Consider the following 18954-nt stretch of genomic DNA (forward strand, 5'->3'; position numbering starts at 1 on the left):
TTGAGTCTCAGTTCATGAACTACTTTCTGATGACTCACTGGTAATGACACTAATCCTGATTTGTTTGCTAAAATATAGAAAATGCTGCCAAATGTATATTTCTGCTCGTATTCCTCACAAGAATCTCAAATGCAACACTACTTCTACTCTAAATTAGTCAATTAAATGAAAATTTACTATCTGTCAAAGGCAGAATCCAATTAGTTACACCATTCCTTTTTACCTGTCGCATTTAATTGACCTGTCAGTTTTCCATTATAACTTTTAAAATTTTAATTCAGATCACTTTCCCTTGGCATCACTTTAGTTTGAGTTTGTTTGTTTATTTATCCTTTATATTTTATTTTGTGTTAGTAATCTGTATACCCAGTGTGGAGCTCAAACCCATGACCCCTGATAACAAGAGTTGCAAGCTCTTTTGACTGAGTTAGGTAGGTGTCCCACTTTAGTTTAAGACTGTTTTTCTATTCATGCTTGGATTGCTGAAAGAGCCTGCCTATGAATTCCGTATGTCAAGCTCATCACTTCAAATTTAGGCTCTCCAAGAGAGTCATTTAGAAAGGCAAGTCTGCTTATCTTGATTTTTTTTAATTAGTATTTTTTCTTTCCTCTCAACTCCACTGCATTGCTGTCAGTTTAAAGTACAGTCTTAAGTAGTGCAAAAGACACAAGACATTTGGACATCTAATGATGCTGACTCACTGGATCACATGGTTTGGGAAGAGAAAGGTTAAAAGGTTGGGAAATGTGAAACCTTTGATTCTTGGGAGGTATGGGGCACCCACGGTGTGGAATGGGAGATGGGCTCTGAATCCTGCTGGCAGGAAAAATGACCAATGGAAATTAGAAATGGTGAATCCAGATTCCAAGGAATTGGCTTATTGAATGCATAAGAAAATGAAGGACAAATGGCACATGCACCAAAAAAAGGTAAATTATGCCTTCCCTTGGTTCTTGTTCTCTGTAATAGTGAAAATGAAAGTAAGAGAGAGAGATGGGACAGAAGCTGACCAGGACAAGCCTGGATTCCGCTGGCCATGGTACAACCCCTATCCTCATGTACTCTTCCAAAGGGAAATGTTATGCTGAAAAAACAGATTGCAAAGGTTGCAATAATTCATAAGAGAATGGGCAAAACAATGGGGAAAGAGAAAAGAAAGACAAAAGACATTTCTCTCAGTAAAGTGGAAAATTTATTAAGAAATAATAAACTATTATTAAGAAATGAGATGAATATGAGCACCTGGGTGGCTCTGTCAGTTAAGTGTCCAACTCTTGATTTTGGCTCAGGTCATGATCTGGGTTCGTGGGTTCAAGCCCCATGTCAGGCTCCATGTTCGTGGTGCAGAGCCTGTTTGAGGTTCTCTTCCTCTCTTTTTGTCTCTCTCTGCCCCTCTCCAGCTTGTGGTATCTCTCTCATAAATAAATAAACTTAAAAAAAAACAGAGAAATGGGATGAATAAAGCATACATTGCTGAGATCAAAACACAGATCATAGGTCTACAGTCTTGAAATCTAGGTTGTCTGATGGAAGCCCTTACTGGACCAACAAACTTAAAGACCCCTAAACAAATCTGCCTTATTCAAACGAGTGTGGGGAAAATAAAAAAACAAAACCTTGAAGGCAATGAGAAACCTATCCTCAGTTTGGGGTGATAGTCCTACATTCTAATTGATACAGGGACTAATGAAGTGGCCGGTGTCCCTTGGCCAGGCGCCCGACTGGGTAGCAAAGGCCATATTCATTTGAGTGTGTGAAATGGTCAGGAGGTGGAAAAGTGAAGTTTCTGGAACTCCTTGACACGGGAGCCCCATGCATTGTGTTTTCAAAACCTGTTGATAATATCTTAATGAGGCCCACAGGCTGGAAGAAATATAGACATGCAAAAAATTATAGAATTAAAGTTTGGATGAAAATTGAGATGTTTAAATAGGCTTTATGTGAAATGATTATATCTTTTTATCTGAATGTATTATGGGAATGGGTGTTATGTCTAACTGGAATGTTTTCACTACTCAGTATTATAAAATAGAAGGCATGTAAATCTACTTTCAGACTAGTCTTGACTGAGCATGCCAAATGAAAACAAATAGGAGTACCAGATCCCACACAAGGTGTTAATTTAAAACTGTCTATTGGACAAAATACACTAGAATATCAGGATCTAGTTGGTTTATTTGGATGTGGGGGGACACATACTTCACACTTGGAAATATTGTGAAACTCCTATAATAAAACTACATGAAAGGAGTCTTGAAGTCCTTATGCAGACAAGGGCTTACAGCAAAACCTGTGAGCACCACCAAGCAATGATTGCTGGGATTTTGGATCAGAGAATTTCTATTTGAAGGCAATTTACTAGCTTGCTATCAGACATTAAGTGAAACCGCCTCCATGAGCGAATGACATAAAGTATTGTTAAAACCTGAAATATCCATGATTTCTTGGGTGATGTCAGAGAAACAACCCAAAGGGAAGGAGAGTGTCCAGAAGTGTTCCATAATAAGATGAAAATGGTTTGTGTGGGAACATGTGACATATAGGGGAATACAAAGAAGTACTCAATACGTTCACAAGCAAGTTGACTCTCTTTCCCTAGGACCGTGAAACCACCTGAAGAGCTGCCTGATCCTGTTACCATTTGGGTGGTGGCCTATAAACAGCTCTTGATTGACCAACTAAGAGCTGCTTAGTTTATGGGTAGCAGTTCTTAAGTGAATGGATAACACGCAGTTTGGAAGACTACCACTCTGATTGAGGAAGGTAAACACATGTCAGCGTGGTGGGATAAAACTCCATGCTGTTTGCTCCAGTGTTTCAGTTTTTACTGACCCATGGGCAGGAGTCAATGGCTTGGTCATACAGTCAGGCAGGAAGGCAGTGGAAAACTGGCCTAAAAGGATTACCATATGAGGCATTGTCCTATAGAAATCACTATGAGAATATAAGCGTTGCATTAAAGTGGGATTGGTTTCTGTCTCTTAAAAGAACCCTATTCCAAGAGTAAAAGATGATTGGAACCAGGGAGTAGATTTCCTGATGTACTTGCTTGAGGTGGCCACCAGCATCCACGATAGAAGTGGATCTTGGGGAACTGCAGTGATGAACAGATGTGCTGAATCTAGACATATTCCTCTTCCATCCTGTTTATTCATTGTGTCAGCTGATTGTCCCTAATGGTGGCTCACTTCGTGGTGTGATTTTTAATGACTGTGTTTTGTTTGATTTTGTTTTTGTTTTTCTGTAGTAGTCTCATATTGGGTTGTATGAATGCCAGTAAGAAAGGAATTTTTCATTTGCCTTTTTAGAAGCTCTGGGAATTCAACCAGTTTGAAATTACTTTTTATGTTAATCATTCACATTGGCAATTATTTCACTAGAAAGGTAATATAAATGTGGACTCTTCACATATATATGATGCAGATCTTGTGTCATGCAATATCATGAAAATTCCCTTAGTTTGTCTTGTGAATTAAATTATACCTTCCCCCACCTTCCCCCCAAATGAGATATGTTGAAGATCTCAGCCCTGGTACCTGTAAATATAAATTTATTTGGAAATAGGGTATTTGAAGATGTAACAAAATTAAAATGAGGTCATACTGGATTTCACAGTAATTTCCTAAATTCAATGACTGGTGCCCTTATAAGGACATTTAAAGACACATAGACATACATAAGGAAGAAGGCCATGAAATAAAGGATACAGAGATTAAAGTGATAACAGCTACCAACCAAGAGATGCTAAGACATGTCACTAGTTTTTCAAAATTATCTTTCCTTCTTCTTCCTCTTCTCCTCCTTCTCCTTCTCCTTCTCCTTCTCCTTCTCCTTCTCCTTCTCCTTCTTCTCCTTCTCCCTCTCCTCCTCCTCCTCCTCCTCCTCCTCCTCCTCCTCCTCCTCCTTCTTTTTAAGGTCACATTCCTATGGTTTGAAACACAAGGGGCTCATATTGGATCAGTTCATGGTATTGTAAAAAGCAGAAAGTTCTCATGTGCAACCCCTCCCCTGCAAATAATCTGTGCTCCTTTTATAGTATTGTTTGTCAACATATCTGGATGCTATTTTCCCCTTACCTTTACACACGCTATGCTTTCTATTGAAATTGCTTTTGCCATTATTATTCCAGCTCCTCTACTTTTCGGCAAAACTTTCTCTGAACACCTCAGGGTGAAACAAGCATCTTATTAGCGTCTATTTTGCATATATCAGAAAAAAAATTCAGCAAAATACGAGTTTATTAAGGGCAGAGAGTACGATGTTTTCATTTTTATATCCCAGAGCTTGACGCAAAGTATATGCTCAATTTTTTAATGAAGAAATGGGGGACAGTATGTTTGATGTGTTAGCTGTACTATTAATATTAATTAGAAATTACTAAGGAGAATTCCATGACCTTCAATATATCTTTTTCTCTAAAATAACAGAATTAAAGAAATGTTTGCTCACAAAAATACTTTGCAGTGTTTTCCGTATAAAGAAGTATTTTCCAGGGTACCTGGAAGGTTCAGTCGGTTCAGTATCCAACTTCAGTTCAGGTCATGATTTCGTGGTTGGTGAGTTCGAGCCCCACGTCCGACTCTGTGCTGACAGGTCAAGAGCCTGGAACCTGCTTAGGATTCTGTGTATCCTTCTCTTTCTGCCCCTCCCCCTGCTCGCATTCTGTCAGTCTTCTCTCTAAAAAATAAATGTTAAAGAAAAGAATTATTTTACTATCTAACTTCTAAACAGTATATGTTAAGAGACTGCAGCATTATTTCATTCTTTGAACCCAATGCTATACTTGAGCAGCATAAATCCATTCTTATCACATTCTTAACAACCTAGCAAGGTGAAATCAAATGGACTCTATGGAAGATTTTCTATATTAATTTTCTTTGAATCCTCACTGTCTTGAAGAATCAATGACACACAAAAAGGGCACATAATATACTATATAAAATGAGCAGGGAGATGAATACAAATACATGCAAACTTTTACACATAAAGGCCAACAATGACATGTACGTGGCACATCTCTTGTTAAAGTAGGTATTTTTGAAATTTGAGAAATGTATTGCTTTCAGGGTTATGTGCCATTTTTCATTTTGTGTGGCATGACTAAGCTCTTTTCCAATACTGTCTAGTACTCAATAGCATTCTGAATTAATAATTATTTTGTAGAAGCTCATGATTGCATTCTTTCTCTGCCATCTATATCTTTACCATTCTCTCCAATTTGGCTGAATTCAGGAGAAATTAAGCTGAGCTCATTCAGGAAACAAAGAAAGTTCTTTCCAAACCATATGATAAGGTTAAATGAAAGAGCTGCCTTTGGCAGAGCAGAGATCTTTTTTTATGAATTAAATTACACAGTCCATTAGAATAGGAAATATATACGATGCCAACTTGATTTAACACATGGATCATGTATTTGGCCTTAGGACTAAATTCCATCTTCAATAGTTGCTTTTGGGTTGCTTCCACTAAGAAAATATTAATCTCTAAACCTCAAAACAACACCACCTGTTCATCCATTTATTCATGAAATGAACATTTATTGAGCATGTACTATTAAAAACAATACCATAAGGAAGTTCACACTCTACTAGAGAATGACTTTTAAAATAATTAAAAGTTGTGATAATTTCTATGTAATGAATTTACAATATGTATAAAATAATGAGTGTGCAGAGAAGACAGGGAAATTAGTTTTTTTTCTTGATAAATGGCCATGAGTAAACTAGTTGGTTTTCTAAGATGATCCTTCCAGGCCAAGTCTTCATTTGTACTGAGTAAAAGAATGGAGAAAGAATATCATATTCTTAATGGTCTTTGTTGCTAAACTTATTTACGATGTTAGTATCCTTTTCAACATAACAATCTAAGCAGATACTATCAATGAATCAGAGTTGGTTGGTCCTCAAGACAAAATCCTTTTGTTGTCTTTGCTGTTAGATCAAATTCTGGTGAAACTTGTTAGAGCCTTAGGAACTTACCAAGAATATTCAGCCTTAGTAACTTACCAAGAATATTCAGCACAGCGACCTTGAGAAGAATACCCAGTGAGAAATCCAGATTACTTGCCAATATAACATTTAGCCATGTCAACATGCCCTGAAGATAAATTACCTGTGTGTGAGTATGTATATTTGTGTGTGTGTATCTGTGTGGTATGCATGTGTATGTTTGTGCTATTTGAGAACTTGTCAAGTCTTTGTTTATATTTTTAAGAATGTATTTTATAGGGGCGCCTGGGTGGCTCGTCGGTTGAGCGTCCGACTTCGGCTCAGGTCATGATCTCACAGTCTGTGGGTTCGAGCCCCGCATCAGGCTCTGTGCTGACAGCTCAGAGCCTGGAGCCTGCTTCTGATTCTGTGTCTCCCTCTCTCTCTGGCCCTCCCCTGCTCATGTTCTGTCTCTCTCTGTCGCAAAAATAAATAAAAGCATTAAAAAAAAATTAAAAAAAAAGAATGTATTTTATAAAAACATTTTAAGAGTAGGGAAATCAATTTTTATTTTCTAACTACTTTGAATAATTAAGCATAACATGATTATAATAAATATTTGTCAAGTGCCCATGGGACATGTATGTAAAATTAACATCAACTTCCAAAACAAGAGATATACTTTAAAATATTTAATCTGGCAATTTTTATAAAAATATAAAGAATATACACTTTTATATAATTAAAAAAGAAAACATACTCCCAATGAAGCAAACATTAACATAAAAGGTGGAGATATATACAATCATTTATGGATGAAAAGGAGTTTTGCATTCAGACTCTGTTCATGGATATGAAATTGTGGGTATTGGTCAGTATAACTGTCTCAATATGATTATAATACATAATGTCTTAAGAAAACAGCAGCTCCAGGGGCATCTCTGTGGCTCAGTTGGTTGAGCATCCAACTTTGATTTGGGCTCAGGTCATGATCCCAGGGTCATATGATTGAGCCCCACACTGGGCTTTGTGCTGAGTGATTTTGTGCAGAGGCTACTTGAGATTTTCTCTCTCTGTGTATGCGCCTTTCCCCCACCTGTACTCCCTCTCCATCCCCCCCCCAAAAAAAAAAAACAAAGAAAGGAAAAGAAAACAGCAGGTCCTATTAATTTAATCAGTTTATTTGGGATTTGTTACTTGTTTTGTATGTTGAATTTAGTTTACTAATCCATAGCCATAGCATTTTTTTTTCTCATAGTCAGTTACATTTCATTGGCATCACTATTTTATCACTTCTGATTAGCCATTAGTGGTTTAACTCACCATGTGGACTATGAAACTGTTATTCATAGGGTAAATATTAACATCATTTATTTTCTATGACATTTTTATGTGAGAAACAGTGCTGCTAACATAATTGCAAGATGGTCTGGAGCTGTTAATTCCACAAAATTCATTGTGATTTCATTGGAATTATGTGGATTACGTGGCTACCAATTAATTTATGCAATGTAATGAGTGCTTCATTTCATTCATCAGGAATTAAAAAAGTGTCTGCATTACAGCTTTGTAATTGTACAGAGACTCAGTCATCCTTTATTCGTCTAAACATAATGGCAGTGAAATTGGTTTCTAGATATAATGTTTTCATGTATTTATTTATTAAGAATAACAGAACTAGAAAGAAATTGCTGCCATAATAAGTTTCTAATGCAAAATATGATGACATATTATTATTTTTTCTTTTGAGTTAAAAAGATAAAACATCTTTTTATGTTTTCAGATAAAATGTTACAGCAATTTTATTACTATGCATGTGTATATATTTTATATGCATATTTTCCCTACTACATTAACCAGTGTACCCTAAAAATACTAATTTTTTAAATTTCTTTCTATGTATGATATAGCAATCATCAAAATAATAATATAAGGTTGACATAGATACATATATATTTCTTCTAGTGTATAATAAAACTATGATTTGTTTGTAAGTTTCTTTTGACATCTCAGATGATATATAAGAACAAATACTTTTGGTGTCTTTTTTCTTCACTAATAAAGTGTATCTTTTTGTTTTTCCAAATTAAGTCATAAACTGTTAGTTGAAACAATAGAATCACATCTCTTTGGTTTTAATTTCATGCATCTTTTTTTTTAATGTGAAAAGTTTCACAAAGCAGATAAGACCCAAATTGTTATAATCTACCAGTCTTAAATACTTTATTTTGCTTGTGGGTTGGACGTATCTTGAAAACTATAGGTCATTGTTTATGAATTCAAAATTTATTACATTTAACAATTTATTACTGATATATATATATATATTAATTTTTTAATGTTTATTTTTGAGAGAGACAGAAACAGTGTGTTGGGGGGGGAGGGGCAGAGGGAGAGAGGGAGACACAGAATGCAAAGTAGGCTGTCAGCACAGAGCCTGACATGAGGCTCAAGCCCATGAACTGTGAGATCAGGACTGGAGCGAAAGTCGGATGCTCAACTGACTGAGCCACCCAAACATCTCTACATTTTATTAAAAAAAGATCACTCACATGCTTTCTGATGTGTGGGTATTATATATCCCAAATGACAGCTATATAGATTTTAATTTGTTCTGCTTGCCCTGCTTTCTCTTTTCCAGCATTTTTAAAATGCATATATACTGATGTATTTTATTATCAAGGGATATTCAGTAGCCCAGTATAATCTGTCTCCAGTTGGAAGTCAAAATAAATGGGGTTATCTGCAAGTAAGTTTCATTTTTGCCTTGTTCCTTTTACCCTAAAATTAATGACAAAGACTCTTTTCTTTATGAAACTTCAGTTAGGCTCCCATTATCCTGTTTTTAGACAAGGCTTCATCTTGGGTCAATTCATCCTCCGCCTACCTGAGCCAAATGTAGCAAGAATCCTGCTAAGTCACTTTAATGGCAATCCCTCCACCATTGATATCTGATCACACTAATCCTGTTAAATGAATGTAGCAAGAATCACCTTACCCTTGATGTCTGTCTCCTTTTCGTATTTTCCATCCATCCACTGAGCTTCTGGCTCTGCTGCTTGGCTATAAACTCACACTTATCCCTGTAGTCAGAGTTGAGCCTGACCTCCCTTATTGCAATAGTCCCGACTGCAATCTTCTTTTTAACAACCATCAGAATACTTTTGTAACGCTATTTAGCCGAATGTATATGAATTGGTGTTATCTATTTTTTTTTAGAAAAAAAACAAAACAAAACAAAACTGCCATCCTTCTAACCTTTAAATAATGATCTTTATGACAAGTTCAACTATATAGAGTCTAAAAGCATACTGAGCAGGAAAGTAAATCAAAAGAAAAATGAAAAACTAGGAAAAAATATAACTGCAACTCAAATATCTGACAAAAATTTTGATGTCTGAACATAGAAAGGACTCTTAAAACCAACATAACGAAAAACAGAAAATATGTCATTAACAGGAATATGAATTCCAGAGGAAAAAAATTGATACACAAATGTTTTTTAAACCCATGAGAAGGGTTTCAACTTGGAGACCTCTAGTTGTCTGCCAGAGGTCATTCTCCCATCTTTCTTAGAAAAAAAAATTAATTACTTAAAAAATAATTACTTAATAATAAAATAAAAATAAAATAAAATAAAATAAATAAACTTGCTTTATAGTTGCAGCTTGTGGCCATTTGACTTTAGGTCTCAAAATTATATGTAAATGAAAGTGTTGGGAGATAGACAGGAAATCTGCTTTAAAAGAAGGGTCAAATCTTGATTGTTCTTCTTGCTTTCTCTTAATTCATTTTTTGAACGCACTATGATAGTTGAGTCTCCAGGCGATGTTTGGAACATGAACATGAGGTTAGAGACATAAGCCTGGAACACAGTCAGTTTTGTGGTGCTGCCATATCCCGGGGTTCCCTACCTCCCAAAGTCTTCTGTTTTATTTTTAACAGGAGAGAAATGCAGCATTCTGTGATTTGAACCTGTGTTACTTTGTATTTTCTTTTGTTATGCACACAAACCTAATTGTATGTGATAGAAATTCATTCACAAATAAAGAAAAACTAATGAAAAATATTACTTTTAGTTATCAACTTGGCAAAGATGAAAAAGGTGGAAACTTTTTCTGTCAAGGTGTGACAGAAACTATTTCTTTCAGGGTGTGAAAAAAACAGGCATTGTCATAAAGCCTCCTCATACATTGTCAACATTGGGATACTTATCAAAATTTTAGTTATGCATCGCTTGTCCCAACAGTTAGACTTAGGAAGTTAAATTTTTCTTTTTTTAAAATTTTTTTAATGTTTATTTATTTTTAAGAGACAGAGTGCACGTGGGGGAGGAGCAGAGAGAGAGGGAGACACAGAATCCAAAGCAGGCTCCAGGCTCAAAGCTGTCAGTGCAGAGCCCAACACGGGGCTCAAACTCACAAAAAGCGAGATCGTGACCTGCGCCCAAGTCAGCTGCTTAACCAACTGAGCCACCCAGGCACCCCTAAAATTTCTTTTAAGGAGACTTCCTGGATGCCTTTTGCATATATATATATATATATATATATATATATATATATATATATATTTATCATTTTTATTTATTATTTTCCAGACCTTCATTCCAAGGTCACCCATGGCTGTAATAGAAAAAGCTATAAAAATATTGGGTTGCAATTTCAGCATTTAGTATAGAATTGAGGTAAATATAGAGTTCAATAATAAAGTTCTGGTAATATATTTAGAAAACATGGAACATCTACGTTTAACTACTAGGTTAGTAGTAGACAACTAGACAACCCTGCCTTTACAAGGGATGAAGGAGATTTCTGGTTACTGATATAGAAGCATAGCTAGGAAAGAGTGAGTAAAAAAGCAAGTCTGTAAAGTTCTGCCTTCCTCACAATGCTGTAGGCAGTTTTGACCTCCTTTGCCCTCTTCCTCTGTGTATTCTGATAGCATTTTCTAGCAGAAAGATAACCTTAAAGCTGTTAGGATATTCTCAATTTGTATCAGTGAATTCTTTTAACAAGATACACAAAATAAATCCTGAACTTAAGCCACTTACACTAGACTGACTTGTATTGCAGGTCGTGTTCAATGGTCATTCCAGAACCCAAATGCCTCCCAATGTAGAAAGGAGAGTAACAGGAAGTCAAGTCTGATTGTTTGGGAACTTCCCAGACACTGATGCTGACGTGGCAGTCACGTTGGGTAGGATCTATAAATCATGTGTCTGACAGTTCAGCCTTAAGTAATAATTCAACAGTCAAGGTATGTTGATATCCATAAAGCAAATTGGAGAATAGATTGCTTGTATAAAAGAAAATGATAGGAAGAGTAGGTTTCTAGATGGATACACCAGGAATTGTTAATAGTGAGAAATGACCCTAAATACTATGCTTTATGCACGAAATTATTTTTCCCATACACAATAATATTAATTTTGACTTGCACTGAAATTAACACAAGAAAGTAAATATATTTTTCCAACTTCAGGTACATAAAAACTACCCATACTACTGTTATTTACATCAAGATCTGTGACATCTTTGTCACTGAGTTATAGATTACAAGGTTGGTGAGGAAATTCAAATTTGATTTCTGAATGGAAGTTTATTTCATGAACTATAAACATCATTGTATCAAGACTGAGAATTACATTAGAATAAACTTATTAAAGTAGAAATTCATAGGGAAGTTTCCTTAAAATCAGAATTTAGTTATGATCATTCTGATAATGACAAAGTGAGGTTAAGTAGAAATATGGCATACAGACCTTTTATACAAATGTAGGTACTGTTTATATTTTCAGTGTGTTTTAGTACAGCTAACATATAAATACTCTGTTGCCTTCTTCATTGTACAAGCTGTTATCTAATGTTAGGGATCTCCTTGCTTTGTAATAATCTCAAAGGATCATTTCCTACAACTCAGAGTCTTCCCTTCCTTCCTTCCTTCCTTCCTTCCTTCCTTCCTTCCTTCCTTCCTTCCTTTCTTTCTTTTCCTTCCTTCCTTCCTTCCTTCCTTCCTTCCTTCCTTCCTTCCTTCCTTCCTTCTTTTCCTTCCTTCCTTCCTTCCTTCCTTCCTTCCTTCCTTCCTTCCTTCTTTTCTTCCCTCTTTCTTTCTTTCTTTCTTTCTTTCTTTCTTTCTTTCAGACCCATTGATTTAGCATCATGATCAGACTATTACATTTAGCAATCAACAGCATGGATGCAAAAAAAAAAATGTACATTAAAACCCTTTGTTGGAATGCTTTACACTTTCCACAGAACAGAAACTAAAATAACCTGTTATATAACTAGTCAAAAATACAGTCCTAGAGTTTTTTGCCCATACACATGAGTATTGTCTAAAACATGTCTTTGTAACAGCTAGGCCCTGCGACCAGTGTGCTTGGCTGAGTTCACAAATTTGTTGTAACCTGTAGCTTCCTGTCACTTCTCAGGCTCTCCTCTCCTGCTAAGCTTTGTTTCCTGACAGTAATTAAAACCTCCTGCCACTGCCATAGCCACTGCTTCTGCTGGAACTCTCCTAGCCGCCTTGATTTCATGGTTTGGCAAAGTATTGGCCTCTGCCACCATAGGGGCCAGAGCTTCTGCCTCCAAAATTTCCTCCTTCTTGGGTCCAAAATTTGAAGATTGACTGTTGTAATTGCCAAATTCATTATAGCTTCTACCACCACCAAAGTTGCTTTCATCAGTACTAAATCTGTTACAGCCATCCCTGCTGTCATCATAGGGAAACCTAAGTTTCCTCTGTGACCAAAGTTGTCATTCCCACCTAACCCACTTCCATGACCACCACCGAAGTTTCCAGAATACTTTGACCTCTTTGGCTGGATGAAACATCAGCCATCTCCTGCTTAGATACAGCTCTCCTTACTTCACAGTCGTTGCCATTCACGGTATGGTATTTTTAAATTTTATTTTTTTAAGTTATTTTTTTAAATTTATTTATTTTTGAGAGAGAGAGACAGAGAGTGAGTGGGGAAGGGGCAGAGACAGAGGGAGACACAGAATCTGAAGCAGGCTCCAGGCTCTGAGCTGTCAGCACAGAGCCCAAAGCCTCACAAAACAAAATCATGACCTGAGTTAACCTGAGCCTAAGTCAGATGCTCAACCGACTGAGCCACCCAGGTGTCCCCACAGTACGGTGTTTTTGAATAACAATCTTGTCTACAGAGTCAAGGTCATCAAATGTTATAAAAGCACCACCTCTCCTTTTGCCACTGCCTCAGTCAGTCATGACCCACTTGAATCACTTCAATTTTCTCATACTGTTCAAAATAATCTCTTCCTTAATGCCACCAATAAAAAATATTTTTCACAGTTAAGTGGGAACTGGGTCTTTGAGAATCTTCTCTGGAGACAGTCCTCTTTGGATCTATAACTCTTCCATCTACCTTGTGTGGCCCTGCATTCATGGCTGCACCCACCTCCTCCGCAGTGGCATGCATGACAAAGCCAAAGCCCCTGGAGCTCTTGGTCTTTGGTCTTCATTACCACACAGTCCCCTAAGAGTTCCATATTGCTCAAAATGGCTCCTCAGACTCTCCTCGCTTGTTTCAAAGCTCAGACCTCTGAAGAAAAGCTTCAGCCGCTGAATAGGCTCTTTGGGAGACTCTGACTCAGACATGATGGCGGTGGACAGGGAGACGTTAACGGTGCTTCCTCAGTGGCTTCCATGGGCAGAAAGTCAATTTACTTCTCATAGAAGCTTAGTGAAAGTATTGGGAGCTTATATATTTAAAATTTTCACAGTGTTATTATACGAAGTTGTATTATTTGGAAGGGATTGTAGGAAAGGGATTTTTCAGATGATGTCCTTCTGTATTGCTTTTACTATTTCCAAATGATTTTTTTTTTTACTATTTCTATAAAATAAATTAGAACTATATCTCTTGGGATTAAATTATCATACAAATGAATTCAAACAAAACCGTGCTCAAATAAAGAATATAGCTTTCTTTCTTTTGTTTTCCTTTTTTATTTCTCCCTTTCAAGTATTAAATAAATACTATTGTGGGGAAAGATTGTAAGGTAATAGATTTCTGAAAATCACTCTGAGGTGAATGAATTAGTTTACATGATAAATAAATCTCATTCTGTGTACAGCTACTGAAAATAAGTATCAAAAAGTAGAATTCTACGATTCAGTAAATACCTGGAATACATTAGGTAAAATCTTCGCATTCAAATCCTTGCTCACTCTGTATTTTTTCAGTGTGATCTTGGGAGAGAAAAAAAGAAAACAAAAACCTCTTTCAACCATATGCAATTGACATGCTATAAAAGAAGTGTGGGAGCAAAAACAGAAGAGAGTGCAATTCTTTACACGTTAAGTTTATAACTCTGATGACAAGGATAAATGATAGAAGGAGAGTAAGAAACGTTTTTGAAAACAAACTTTCAGCAATTGTGGTAATCATTCTTTCAAAATTATCTAATTTATAATAGAGAATTGTTTTCTGAAAATAAAAATTAGTTACAGCATGAGAGAAAAAATATATTTGACACTTTTCTGTTGTATAAATCCTGATGCATCATCTAGAACTGGAGACACTTTCATTCTAATCTGTGGTAAAATGCAATGATTTGTTGAAAATATATCCTTTATTTTCTTTTCAGATTTGAATTGAGTTTTTAAAGCATAATATGATTTAAAATATTAGTGATGGGAAGTATAACTTTCAATCCCAAATAATAGTCCATCTTATGACACCTGCTTTATCAGACAACACTTGCTTAGTGTGTGTGCATTCATAATTAAAAGCCAGAATTCACTGTATATTTAGTACATGTAATGCCATATAGGTACTTTTGTATCTTCTGGAATTTTGTCCTTGTATCAGTCACATGATATAGACACCATATTTTCCGTCAATAAATTGGAACCCATACAGTTTAAGTGGTTTTCCAGAAATGGCAGCTGAATCATTTGAGCACGGGTGGGCCTAGTCTGTTTTGGGGAAGTATGCTCTATTGTCTTTATATAACTATTCAACATTAAGAAATGCATATTGACAAGGCATCGTTTTCAATTCAATGTACTTAGAATCCAGGGGAGAAGATTGGAAATATGCCCAATAAAGTAACTAAGAGGCTAGAGTACTGAAATCATCGGGAAAATATATATTACGGTATAATTAATGTTTAGATTATTTAAATTATTCCCACATAATTTTTATATAAAACTTTTAGAAGAGCCTACCAATCCTCTTTAACTGAATCAGAATAGAATGAACACAAAATATTATTTATTTTAATATTTTGTATTATATGTGATTAAATCCTTAGCAAATGTCAGATTGATTTTTTGGCACTCAGATTAAGTTTTGCATCTGCTGAAATTTAAAACTGTGTGAATAAAATTCTTAAAAAAAGTTATCTTGATTATATTATTTAGCAAGAATGATAATATAGAATGTTAAATATCAGTAATTACAGAGTGAGCACACATGTATTAAAGTTAATAATATTTATTTTATTTAGATTTATTATAACTATAATTATAACTGTTTTAAAAATTAACACTATTTGATAAATTTTGATGGATTAATTAGATTAATTTGCTTTGGTATTGTATGAGGTTGATTCTCAGCTGTAGTGTTCTTCTTTATTAAAGTTAATCTAAATAGTTTTATTTACAATAATGTTTGTATTATTTTTGAAGTTTGGCATCATACATTGTTATACCTATAGATATTACAGGTGTTTTATTTCAGTGCAAATTAACAGTGCATCTGGACAGTTAAATTTTTAGTAGATCTATCTTAATATATTTTATGTTTCAACTCAATAGATAATCCATTTTAATCAAAATTAAATATAGCTTGATTAATGATGCTGAAGTTTTGAAATAAAAAACACAGTGGAAGTAATAAATATATTACCCATCTTCATGCAGAAAATATGCTTTAGTTATGACTTACCTGTCTGGAATATAGTAATTTAAAACTCTAGATAAAGATACATCTTTTTTGCAGCCAAAATTATAAATCCTAAAAGCAAAATACCATAATCTTTTAATTAACTATTATTGTGCTCAGTATGGTAATAAAAGTCAGAAAGAACTGTAATATATCTCTTTATCATTCCCCAGCACCCTGTTACAACAAACTACTTGAAAATTTGTAAAATCCATTGTGCAGAGTATGGCATTCTATACTTAGACATTGTTTATGTTAATTTAATACACTATAACAATCTGTGGAATATAAAAATAATTCCCATTTTTTTCTGAAAGAGGAAATACATCTTTAGACTCATGGCTTTTTAAAAATTATCCTGTGTCTTCTGAAGATTTCAAATCCATAATTGGATTTTATTATATTTTATTTTATTTTATTTTATTTTATTTTATTTTATTTTATTATTTTTTGATGTTTATTTATTTTTAGAGAAAGAGAAAGAGAGAGAGAGTGTGTGCTTGAGAGGGGGAAAGGCAGAGAGAGAGAGAGAGAGAGAGAGAGAGAGAGAGAGAGAGAGAATCCCAAGCAGGCTCCATCGCTGAGTGATGTGGGGCTCATCACACTACCTTGAGATCATGACCTCAGCCTATAGAGAGTGGGACTCTTAATTGACTGAGCCACCCAGGAGCCCCTGGATAAGCCAGCTTTTAATATTGAAATCATTTTATTATTTTTATTAATGATTTTATTGGTTTTCAGCTCTCAATTTTATCTTTTAATTTTCTTCTTGGGGTTCGTCTGTATTTTTCAAGCACCCCATCTTTTACTGGTTTCCTCTCTTAGTTTCTTGCGGTTTCACGTGTTCTTTGTGTGCCTTCACATGCGAGTCTTGACAGTTTTGCCTGTGTCTGTTCTCACCTGCATTCCTGAATCTCTCAGTGGTATATACTGCTTTGTGTTCTGCTAGACAGTAATGATAATGAACCTAGCAGACATTGTGAAAAGTTACTTTAGAATAAATTCCTTCAAGGTAAATTTCCCATACACATTTCTATATGGCATTATCCAAAACTTGCACTTACATTGAGGACTCTGAAAAAGTTCCCGATTTCTCTAGCAAAACTGACTTGATACCATTTTATTCTGATGACAGACAATCCTTAGTAAATTCAAGGCATCTAATCAAACATAAAATTTCCCTGGAGGCTCTCCACAGGTAGGTTTTAATGGGCTGGTGGTTCAATTAGTTCACATTGTTCGTACCAAAAGATTTTAGTTTTTCATTTGTTGAACTTCAATGTCACAAGACTAGTTGAAGATTAAATGAAATAATTTAGGGAAAACATAAAATAGAGTGTCATAGTTTATGCTCAATAAATGTTGCTACGTCCAAATCAGTTATCTTAATTAATTCATTAAAAGAGTAGTCAATCACTTAGTCTTACCAAGCATTAATAGATACTTGTCCAGGGCAAACTTCTTTCTCAAAAGAATATCCACTTTGAATGTAACAAAGAAATGTATTTTTGTTCCATTTTAAGTGTTTCCATGCTTTTTCCTGAGAGTCAAATATTTCATATACAACATTGAGTACAAGTAGTAGAGCACGTCAAATTGTAGAGATGTAAATTTCACTAATTGTGGCAGCCGTGGAGCTGTGGCACCCAGAGCTCCTGTCAAGAGAAAACCTGCTGCAAGACGTCGGTCGAGTTAGCTCATAGCTTCCACCTGCTACATCTTCTGTTTTCACCGAAGTGTACATATTTTCTTCTAGGTGCTCCCAGTGAACTAGTGAACAGAGTCAGGGCAAGAGACCTGGGCCATTTCTGCTCAATGTGGGCACCTCATACAGATAATCGTGACTACTGCCTGGCAGAGATTTTCTCAGAGCAGTACTGGAATGTGAGCTTCCTCCTACCTACGCTCCTCCCTTAACTCATTCTTTTCTCAAGTGCAAAGGGGTCAGAAGGCTCTCCCTGCCCATCCCCGCTCCTCATTCGGTTAAGCATTCATGGGCATTTCTCTCAATATAACTTTGGCTCTTCTAGCTCTTTCTTGGCATCTACTTCCCAGAAGACTCGAGCTGACACCCTGTTGATTTGAGATGTTTTTTGATCCTTATTAAAGACTGTCCTCTTCTTTAATTATGCCAAGCCTAGGTCACTAGAAATAAAATTATGAACATAAAAATATTGCATATAGTGTGGCTCAAAATTCCTATGCCATTAAGTAAAGATGAAAGAAATAACCGTATTTACCACAGAATGAAACCTACATCACTGTGCTTTTCCAAATGAAATGATATAATTACATATTCTGATCTAATGATGATCAGTTTGAAAAATTTAGTTATTAGAATCATCAAAGAGAGCTCCAATAATTTCAAAAGTAAATTTTATAATATCATAGATTTTTAAATCTATCCCTCTTGTCTGGAACTCTTTTTGTTAATACAGCGTATATAACCCTATAACATAGAAAGATTGATTTTTGAAAAGAGCTTTTAGGGGACCTTTAAAATTATCCTGTATGGCCCCCTTATTTTACATAAGAGCCAGTTAAAATTCTGAGAAACGAAGGTCACCATTACTGCCAGAACCAGAATTAAAATCCCTATCTCTTGGTAACATCTTTTCATCAAAATAGTGTAGTGCTTTTAATATTGCTTTTGATAAGAACACGTTTAAGGGGTTACATATAAAGTTTTCTTTCTACTTCAATCATTTCTCTATTAGACCTCAAAATGTTAGAATGTTTTAGGGCACAAAAGGCTGAAAAGTTACATAAAGTAAATCTGCATGTATTAGAATTTCAGATAAAGGGAACTGGGGATTAAGGAAGATTTGCTAGTTATTGCAAGACTCAGGGGTCTCAATCTTAAATGCAATGTAGGATTGTTAAGGATGCAAAATGCCCTGCTTCAGCTCAAAAAGGAATCCTTCACATGTTTTTAGAATATGCCAGTGCCAATTATCATTGGATCTAAGTGCCAAAATGAAATTTCCTTCCATTCTTATTTAAAATTACAGTGTTATTGCTCTAATATAGTTGTTATATATTCTTAAAAGATTATTTTCTTGAAGACATAGTACATTTCTTTTAAAAAATCACTGATGCAATCATGAACTTAA

The 18954-nt window shown here is 35.2% G+C and overlaps 1 pseudogene; it reads right to left on the minus strand.

Moving 5' to 3' along the window:
• Nucleotides 1–12396: 12396 nt before the first annotated feature.
• Nucleotides 12397–18954, minus strand: part of LOC123380050 — a 44478-nt pseudogene continuing 37920 nt past the window's right edge.

Source organism: Felis catus, chromosome C2 (genome assembly GCF_018350175.1).
Source record: "Felis catus isolate Fca126 chromosome C2, F.catus_Fca126_mat1.0, whole genome shotgun sequence".
Classification (NCBI taxonomy): Eukaryota; Metazoa; Chordata; class Mammalia; order Carnivora; family Felidae; genus Felis; species Felis catus.